The sequence below is a fragment of the Salvelinus namaycush genome, chromosome 18 (genome assembly GCF_016432855.1).
Source record: "Salvelinus namaycush isolate Seneca chromosome 18, SaNama_1.0, whole genome shotgun sequence".
In the NCBI taxonomy this organism is placed as follows: domain Eukaryota; kingdom Metazoa; phylum Chordata; class Actinopteri; order Salmoniformes; family Salmonidae; genus Salvelinus; species Salvelinus namaycush.
In genome coordinates, this window is record NC_052324.1 from 43,221,122 (window position 1) to 43,231,569 (window position 10,448).

Sequence of the window (10,448 nt, forward strand, 5' to 3'; positions counted from 1 at the left end):
CCAGTCAGGACATGGAATGATCATGTGATGTTGCCAGTCAGGACATTATCATTCCATGTTACGTTGTCAGTCAGATGTCCAGTTGCTTTATGAAATTAAACTTCTATTTCCAGCATCTGTCTTTCTGTCATGGTAATACTCTTCGTGGTCAAACCAATGTTGACTCTAACATGGATCCTTGGACTTGTTATCAAGTCTTCCTATAACGGGACCGAAACATGTTGTTTTTCACAGTATCTTCCCCTCATTTCCTCAGATTTGTGTTCAGAAGTACAGATACACCACTGGAGTGACTTCAACCATGGCTGGCCTCCCTCCCTCTCTTCCTCCTCCCTTACCTCCCTCCCTCTCTCTCTTTCTCACTCACTCCCTCCCGCCCTCTCTCTTTCTCCCTCCCTCCCGCCCGCCCTCTCTCTTTCTCCCTCCCTCCCTCTCTCTTTCTCCCTCCCTCCCTTCCTTCCCTCCTTCCCTCCCTCCCTCTCTCTCTTTCTCACTCACTCCCTCCCGCCCTCTCTCTTTCTCCCCTCCCTCCCTCTCTCTTTCTCCCTCCCTCTCTCTTTCTCCCTCCCTCCCTCCCTCCCTCCCTCCCTCCCTCTTTCTCCCTCTTCCCTTCCCTTCCCTTCCCTCCCTATCTTTCTCCCCCCTCCCTCTCTTCCTCCTCCCTTCCCTTCCCTCCCTCCCTTCCCTTCCCTTCCCTTCCCTTCCCTTCCCTTCCCTTCCCCCCTCCCTCCCTCTCTTTCTCCCTCCCTCCCTCCCTCTTTCTCCCTCTTCCCTTCCCTTCCCTTCCCTTCCCTCCCTATCTTTCTCCCTCCCTCCCTCCCTCCCTCCCTCTCTCTCTTTCTCCCTCCCTCTCTCTCTTTCTCCCTCTTCCCTTCCCTTCCCTTCCCTCCCTATCTTTCTCTTTCTCCCTCCCTCTTTCTCCCTCTCTTCCTTCTCCCTCCCTCCCTCTCTCTTTCTCCCTCCCTCCCTCTCTCTTTCTCCCTCCCTCCCTCCCTCTTTCTCCCTCCCTCCCTCCCTCTTTCTCCCTCTTCCCTTCCCTTCCCTTCCCTTCCCTTCCCTTCCCATCTTTCTCTTTCTCCCTCCCTCTTTCTCCCTCTCTTCCTCCTCCCTTCCCTCCCTCTCTCTTTCTCCCTCCCTCCCTCTCTCTTTCTCCCTCCCTCCCAGTCTCCAGTGGTTGTCATGTGTCCAATAGACTCTCTCTCTCTCTTCACTGCCAACTAACCACAGAGTCTGCCTGGCCAAACACACTGAGGGAATTTTGTCTGCTCTAAACTATGCCATGATAGACAGCTCCCTAGCTGCTCACTGGCACGACGTGGATGGTAAAACTGTGCCAAGTTGAATTCCCACGATTGTTCTGCCTCTGACCGTGTGTGAGACGAAACACCTACAGTTCCTACAGGTTTTCACTGAAGAGAGTTGATCCAACAACCTCCAGGCCTCTGTGGTTGAGTGGGAGTGTGTAGCAACATACACATTATTCATGATGATTAAGATGCATTACTATCATTAGAAAAGGCTCCTCCTACCTGGCTCCCGTGACGTCGACGCCCACCATCAGCTGACCGTTGAGTGATAGCAACTCGTCTCGTAGTTTGATTCTACCGCACCTCGCCGCGGGACTTCTCTTCCTCACCTCCGTTACCCAGATACAGCCCACATCCAACACGGGTCCCTGATCCCCCTTCCTCCTCCTCCTCCTCCTCCCTCCCTTCTTCCTGTCCTCCCCCTCCGGATCCCCGAATATCGGGATGTTACCGAAACTGAGTCCCAGCTCTGCCCCGTCCCCCTCTCGCTTGGTGAGACACACGGCTCGCACCTCCGCGTCCACACCTCCGCACGGCATCGTGGGTCGGAGGGCGGTTCTCTGGATCTCTCCTTCCTCGGTGAAGTTGAGCTGGATGTATTCCACCAGTTTCTGTATAGCGGCCTGACATAGAGACATGTCTCCGCTGGTACGTCTGTAGCCGCCGCTGTTGACCGTGCTGCAGGCATCCTCCTCGTGTTCTGACTCCTGGGATACAGTTGGAGTTACAACAATGGACTGAATCACTCCACAATATTACAGAGACTGACAACAGATCATACATATTTCAGAACCACATTGTGGACCACCGTTAGACTTTAAACAATCACAGTAGGCACTCATAGTACAGTATGGAATTGATGTCAGCTATAAGAAATGACATCACCCACACATGTATGCAAAAACAGACCTGGTACGAGTCCTGGTCTGGGTCTCTGCTGGTGGTGGACTGCTGGTCTGGGTCTCTGCTGGTGGTGGACTGCTGATCTGGGTCTCTGCTGGTGGTGGACTGCTGGTCTGGGTCTCTGCTGGTGGTGGACTGCTGGTCTGGGTCTCTGCTGGTGGTGGACTGCTGGTCTGGGTCTCCATAGTGATCCTCGTACCTGGTCTGGGCTACCAGGAGCCAGTCCTCCAGTAGACGGATGTGGCTCAGAGCGTTCTCCTGGGTGATGGGCATCGTGGCTGGGGCTGGGCCGCACCAGAGCCCCCCTGCATCCTGGGTCGATGGGCCCCTCTAGAGGCACCGGGGTTGGGAAGGGGTGTGGGAGTAAGGCTGATAACTGTTAATACAAATCCAAACACAGGAAGCTTTGTGGACCGAAGCTGCCTCCATCTCTAGCGATTTGTGTTTGAAGACTTCGGGCGTCAGAGGAGCGAGAATCGAGGAGCATTTCCCCCCGTTCAGTAACGCCCCGGTCATGATGTCATCACCCAGCAGAGCTGTCAGGGAAGTGTCTGTGTGTGTGTGTGTGTGTGTGTGTGTGTGTGTGTGTGTGTGTGTGTGTGTGTGTGTGTGTGTGACGTGGTCTCGGCTCCTTACACTCTGAGGGGTAACTGGAGAGAGAGTAGGGCCATTATCCGCTTGGCTGGCAGGGTTCCGGACCAGGCAGGGTAGAAATATCTGATAACTGAGACTGACGAGGGAGAGGGTGTCTGCACTGACACACACACACACACACACACACTGGGGAAGCGTTGGGCTCAGGCGTCATTCACCTACAGAGAAAAGCAGAAAAGTCTACATCAGAGAAGTTGTAGTATGCAAGCCAAGAATGGTCCTGGTCAAAGATAGTTCACTCTGTAGAGAAGAGGCTTTATTGCTGGGTTTCTAGCAGTCTGACATCCGTCTGTGGTTAACACAGTTTAGCAGCTTGACACCGCGCACACACGCACACACACACGCAGGCACATACGTACAGTACACGCTTACACGCACGCACGCACACACACACACACACACGCAGGCACATACGTACAGTACACGCTTACACGCACGCACGCACACACACACGCAGGCACATACGTACAGTACACGCTTACACGCACGCACGCACACACACACGCAGGCACATACGTACAGTACACGCTTACACGCACGCACACACACACACACACACGCACGCACGCACACACACACACACACACACATACGTACAGTACACGCTTACACGCACACACGCACACACACACACACGCAGGCACATACGTACAGTACACGCTTACACGCACGCACGCACACACACACACACACACGCAGGCAGGCACATACATACAGTACACGCTTACGCGCACGCACACACACACACACACACACACACACACACACACACACACACACACACACACACACACGCAGGCACATACGTACAGTACACGCTTACACGCACACACGCACACACACGCAGGCAGGCACACACACACACACACACACACACACACACACACACACACACACACACACACACACACACACACACACACACACACACACACTTTTCCAGGCTTGAGATCATGGAGGTAATTTCCATGTAAAAAGACACATCATCACCAACATGTGAAGTTCACTGGATCACATCAAATTTGGTGTCAAATGAAAGCTAAGAGTCAATATATTTTTTGCGGTCTAAGACAACGGCATTGCAGTGCTGAGGCACTGACCGGGAGCCCCAAAGGGCAGTGCACAATAGGCCCAGTGCCGTCCCGGTTAGCTGTAGTAATTCCTTGTGGAGGGCCTAGCGCCTGCAAGTTGATTTCGGTTGTCAGTAGAACAGTGTTTCCTTCGACACATTGGTACGGCTGACTTCCTGGCTAAACAAGCAGTATGTTAAGAAGCAACACAGATTGGCGGGTCATGTTTCGGAGGACACATGTCTCGGCCTTCGCTTCTTGGGGAGTTGCAGCAATGAGACAAAATCATAACTATCAATTGGATATCACAAAAATGGGGTGAATTTTTGTTTATAAATGTGTCTTTTTTTTAAACAAATTAAAGACACAGTCTGGGAACTTAAGCACAATAAATTCGTAACATATTGTACGAATTGTATTTGTAACATCAAATTGCACAAAAACATGATTTTCTTTTGCAGGACGTAACATATTTGAAATGGATGACATAGTACACAACTGGATGACATAGTACACAACTGGATGACATCACAATTCCCCATAATGACATCACAATACCCCATAATGACATCACAATACCCCATAATGACATCACAATACCCCATAATGACATCACAATACCCCATAACGACAAAACAGTACTTTGTTGAAGCATCTTTGGCAGCGATTACAGCCTTGAGTCTTCTTGGGTATGATGCTACAAGCTTGGCATACCTGTATTTGAGGAGTTTCTCCAATTCTTCTCTGCAAATCCTCTCAAGCTCTGTCAGGTTGGATGGGGAGCATTGCCGCACAGCTATTTTCAGGTCTCCCCAGAGATGTTCGATCGGGTTCAAGTCCGGGCTCTGGCTGGGCCACTCAAGGATATTCAGAGACTTGTCCTGAAGCCACTCCTGCGTTATCTTGGCTGTGTGCTTAGGGTCGTTGTCCTGTTGGAAGATGAACCTTTGCCCCAGTCTGAGGTCCTGAGCGCTCTGGAGCAGGTTTTAATCAAGGATCTCTCTCTGTACTTTGCTCTGTTCATCTTTCCCTCGATCCTGACTAGTCTCCCAGTCCCTGCCGCTGAAAACCATGCCCACAGCATGATGCTGCCACCACCATGCTTCACAGTAGGGATGGTATTGGCCAGCAGATGAGCTGTGCCAGGTTTCCTCCAGACGTGACTCTTGGCATTCAAGCCAAATAGTTAAATCTTGGTTTCATCAAACTAGAGTACCCTTCCCCAGATCTGTGCCTCGACACAATCCGGTCTCGGAGCTCTACGGACAATTCCTTCGACCTTGGCTTGGTTTTTGCTCTGACATGCACTGCCAACCCTGGGACCTTATACAGTATAGACAGGTGTGTGCCTTTTCAAATCATGCCCAATCAATTGAATTTACCACAGGTGGACTCCAATCAAGTTGTATAAACATTTCAAGGATGATCAATGGAGACAGGATGGATCTGAGCTCAATGTCAAGTGTCATAGCAAAGGGTCTGAATACTTGTGTAAATAAGTTATTTCTGTTACCGTGGAATATCCCTGGATCATTCTGTTACCGTGGAATATCCCTAGAACATTCTGTTACCATGGAATATCCCTAGAACATTCTGTTACCTTGGAATATTGTAACGATCGTCGTAATATTCTTCCTCCTCCTCGGACGAGGAGAGGCGAGACGGGTCGGACCAATAAGCAGAGTGATTCGTGTCCATGATATTTTAATGAATCGAACTGAACACTTAACATACAAAAAACAACAAAACGTGACAAAACCGAAAACAGTCCCGTGTGGCACGAACACTGACACGAGATACAACCACCCACAAAACACACGTGAAACCCGGCTGCCTTAGTATGATTCTCAATCAGGGACAAACGATCTACAGCTGCCTCTGATTGAGAATCATACCAGGCCGAACACAAAAACCCCAACATAGAAAAACACACATAGACCAACCCACCCAACTCACGCCCTGACCAACTAAATAAATACAAGAAAAAAGGAAAACAGGTCAGGAACGTGACAAATATCCCTGGATCATTCTGTTACCATTGAATATCCCTAGAACATTCTGTTACCATGGAATATCCCTGGATCATTCTGTTACCATGGAATATCCCTGGATCATTATGTTACCATGGAATATCCCAGGATCATTCTGTTACCATGGAATATCCCTGTATCATTCTGTTACCATGGAATATCCCTAGAACAATATGTTACCATGGAATATCCCTAGATCATTCTGTTACCATGGAATATCCCTGTATCATTCTGTTACCATGGAATATCCCTAGAACATTCTGTTACCATGGAATATCCCTGGATCATTCTGTTACCATGGAATATCCCTGGATCATTATGTTACCATGGAATATCCCAGGATCATTCTGTTACCATGGAATATCCCTGTATCATTCTGTTACCATGGAATATCCCTAGAACAATATGTTACCATGGAATATCCCTAGATCATTCTGTTACCATGGAATATCCCTGGATCATTCTGTTACCATGGAATATCCCTAGAACATTCTGTTACCATGGAATATCCCTGGATCATTCTGTTACCATGGAATATCCCTGGATCATTATGTTACCATGGAATATCCCAGGATCATTCTGTTACCATGGAATATCCCTGTATCATTCTGTTACCATGGAATATCCCTGTATCATTCTGTTACCATGGAATATCCCTAGAACATTATGTTACCATGGAATATCCCTGGATCATTCTGTTACCATGGAATATCCCTGGATCATTCTGTTACCATGGAATATCCCTGGATCATTCTGTTACCATGGAATATCCCTAGATCATTCTGTTACCATGGAATATCCCTGGATCATTCTGTTCCCATGGAATATCCCTGGATCATTCCGTTACCATGGAATATCCCTAGATCATTAAACTACAAAGCTAGCTAGGGCCATAATGGCGTCTTATAAAACACCAAACGTTCTAATGTATAGAGAGGTGGTCATCACAACCATACAGACCAATGACATTGAAAGGAGTATTAGGTTGATTTATAGGAGTAGTAACACTGTTAAAGTGATCATTATTATGTTAACATTACAGCACATTTTAACGTATGGTTATCATTACTACTGTACACTGTACATTGAGGCATTTCACTGTATGGTGACTGTACATTGAGGCATTTCACTGTATGATCAGGAATCAGCCAATAGATAGAGAGTGGTCCACTAACAGAATGCCCAGTATTTGGGTAACGCCACTCCATCCCCTTCTCTTGATCTGTCAGAGGTGATAAAACTATCTCTTAATGTGTCTATCAGAGCTAGAACTGTAGATGTGGGAAATATTCAGTTCGACTCTCGGGAGGACAATAGAAGATGAGATCTATACTTATTCGTTAACAAAATGAATGTATTTCAGAGTGAAGCCTTCATCGGGGTATTTACAGATTGAAGACAAAGTGAAGAAACCGGGGCAGAGCAGGCTCTTCGGGTCTCAGCTGAACCTGAACCAGAGACAGAGACAACAGCTGAACTGAGAGGTCCTTTCCTGTCAGCTCTCACCACAGTCTGTCTCTGGCACTTCACATGGATGCCAAGCTAGCAGGGACCACAGAGAAATTACTACCCTGGAGCTGTGGAGCTGGGGCTCCAAATAAACTGGGGCTTTTGTGGTGCCATCCATCTACTCCTCTTCTATCTTCTTCCCTCGAGTCCTCTCCTCCTTCATTCCTTCCTCTCCTCTACTCATTCCTCTTCTCTCCCCCTTCTTTCCTCTTCTCTCCCCTCTGTCTCCACTCTCCTCTCTTCCTCTTCCCTTTGTCTCCACTCTCCTCTCTTCCTCCCCCCTTTGTCTCCACTCTCCTCTCTTCCTCCCCCCTTTGTCTCCACTCTCCTCTCCTCTCTTCTCTCGCCTTTGTCTCCACTCTCCTCCTACCTCTCCTCTCTTCCTCCCCCCTTTGTCTCCACTCTCCTCTCTTCCTCTCCTCTTTGTCTCCACTCTCCTCTCTTCCTCTCCCCTTTGTCTCCACTCTCCTCTCCTCTCTTCTCTCGCCTTTGTCTCCACTCTCCTCCTTCCTCTCCTCTCTTCTCTCCCCTTTGTCTCCACTCTCCTCTCTTCCTCCCCTTTGTCACCACTCTCCTCTCTTACTCTCCTCTCTTCCTCTCCTTCCTCCTCTCCTCTTTTAGTAACAAACTCACATAAAGTATATAAAGTCATTCCAATCGTGTCATGCAGTGTTATATTTAGAAATAGTGAAATAAAAAAAACTGTCTTTATAAAGAGAATTGATATGCCTTGTAAGGGAATACCATTTTAAAGAGTCCCAGCTCTAAACTAGCCCCTCGCTGTCCTACACTGTCATGCGAGAGGAGTGGTCTGGATGGTGTGTGTGTGTGTGTGTGTGTGGGTTGGTTTTCCTATCCTTGTGGGGACCTACAATCCCCACAAGGAGAGTAAAACAAGGAACATTGTCCCTCGTGGGGTCATTTCCCACATCCCCATGAGGACAAAGGCTATTTCAAGTTTAGGGGTTAGGTTCAGGGTTAAAATGTGGGTTAGGTTTAAGGTTGTTGGTTTTGATGAGTAGTGGGGGTGGGTGGATGGATGCATGTTGTGTCATTTAAGCCGTGATGATGACCCTCCCTCTAGGATGTAACCTTAATCCATTGGGAACAGAGAAATCAGTGTCATTAACAGAAGACTAGATTTTCTCTGTCTCTGTCTCTGTCTCTGTCTCAATTAAATTCAATTCAAGGGGTTTTATTGGCATGGGAAACATATGTTAACGTTGCCAAAGCAAGTGAAGTAGATAATATACAAAAAGTGAAATAAGCAATACAAATGAACATTAAACATTACACTCAAGTTCCATAAGAATAAAGACATTACAAATGTCATATTATGTATATATATATACAGTGTTGTAACGATGTACAAATGGTTAAAGTACAAAAGGGAAAATAAATAAGCATAAATATGGGTTGTATTTACAATGGTGTTTGTTTTTCACTGGTTGCCCTTTTCTTGTGGCAACAGGTCACAAATCTTGCTGCTGTGATGGACACTGTGGTATTTTACCCAGTAGATTTGGGAGTTTATCAAAATTGGGTTTGTTTTCTAATTCTTTCTGTGTCTGTGTAATCTGAGGGAAATATGTGTCTCTAATATGGTCATATATTTGGCAGGAGGTTAGGAAGTGCAGCTCAGTTTCCACCTCATTTTGTGGGCAGTGTGCACATAGCCTGTCTTCTCTTGAGAGCCAGGTCTGCCTACGGCGGCCTTTCTCAATAGCAAGGCTATGCTCACTCAAGTCTGTACATAGTCGAAGCTTTCCTTAAGTTTGGGTCAGTCACAGTGGTCAGGTATTCTGCCACTGTGTACTCTCTGTTTAGGGTCAGTCACAGTGGTCAGGTATTCTGCCACTGTGTACTCTCTGTTTAGGGTCAGTCACAGTGGTCAGGTATTCTGCCACTGTGTACTCTCTGTTTAGGGTCAGTCACAGTGGTCAGGTATTCTGTGTACTCTCTGTTTAGGGTCAGTCACAGTGGTCAGGTATTCTGCCACTGTGTACTCTCTGTTTAGGGTCAGTCACAGTGGTCAGGTATTCTGTGTACTCTCTGTTTAGGGTCAGTCACAGTGGTCAGGTATTCTGTGTACTCTCTGTTTAGGGTCAGTCACAGTGGTCAGGTATTCTGTGTACTCTCTGTTTAGGGTCAGTCACAGTGGTCAGGTATTCTGTGTACTCTCTGTTTAGGGTCAGTCACAGTGGTCAGGTATTCTGTGTACTCTCTGTTTAGGGTCAGTCACAGTGGTCAGGTATTCTGTGTACTCTCTGTTTAGGGTCAGTCACAGTGGTCAGGTATTCTGTGTACTCTCTGTTTAGGGTCAGTCACAGTGGTCAGGTATTCTGTGTACTCTCTGTTTAGGGTCAGTCACAGTGGTCAGGTATTCTGTGTACTCTCTGTTTAGGGTCAGTCACAGTGGTCAGGTATTCTGTGTACTCTCTGTTTAGGGTCAGTCACAGTGGTCAGGTATTCTGTGTACTCTCTGTTTAGGGTCAGTCACAGTGGTCAGGTATTCTGTGTACTCTCTGTTTAGGGTCAAATAGCATTCTAGTTTATTCATTCACTCTATGTGCACACTGCTGTGTGAGCTACATTTCTGAGCTACATTTCTGAGCTACATTTCTGAGCTACATTTCTGAGCTACATTTCTGAGCTACATTTCTGAGCTACATTTCTGAGCTACATTTCTGAGCTACATTTCTGAGCTACATTTCTGAGCTACATTTCTTAACCTCCTGCCAAATATATGACCATATTAGAGACACATATTTCCCACAGATCACACAGACCCACGAATAATTTGAAAACAAATCAAGCATTGATTAACTCCCATGTCTATTAGGCAAAATATGGCAGTGTGCAATCACAGCAGAAAGATGTTTGGCCCGTTGCCATGATAAAAGGGAAACCAGTGAAGAACAAACACCATTGTAAATACAAACTATATTTATTTATTTCCCCTTTTGTACTTCATC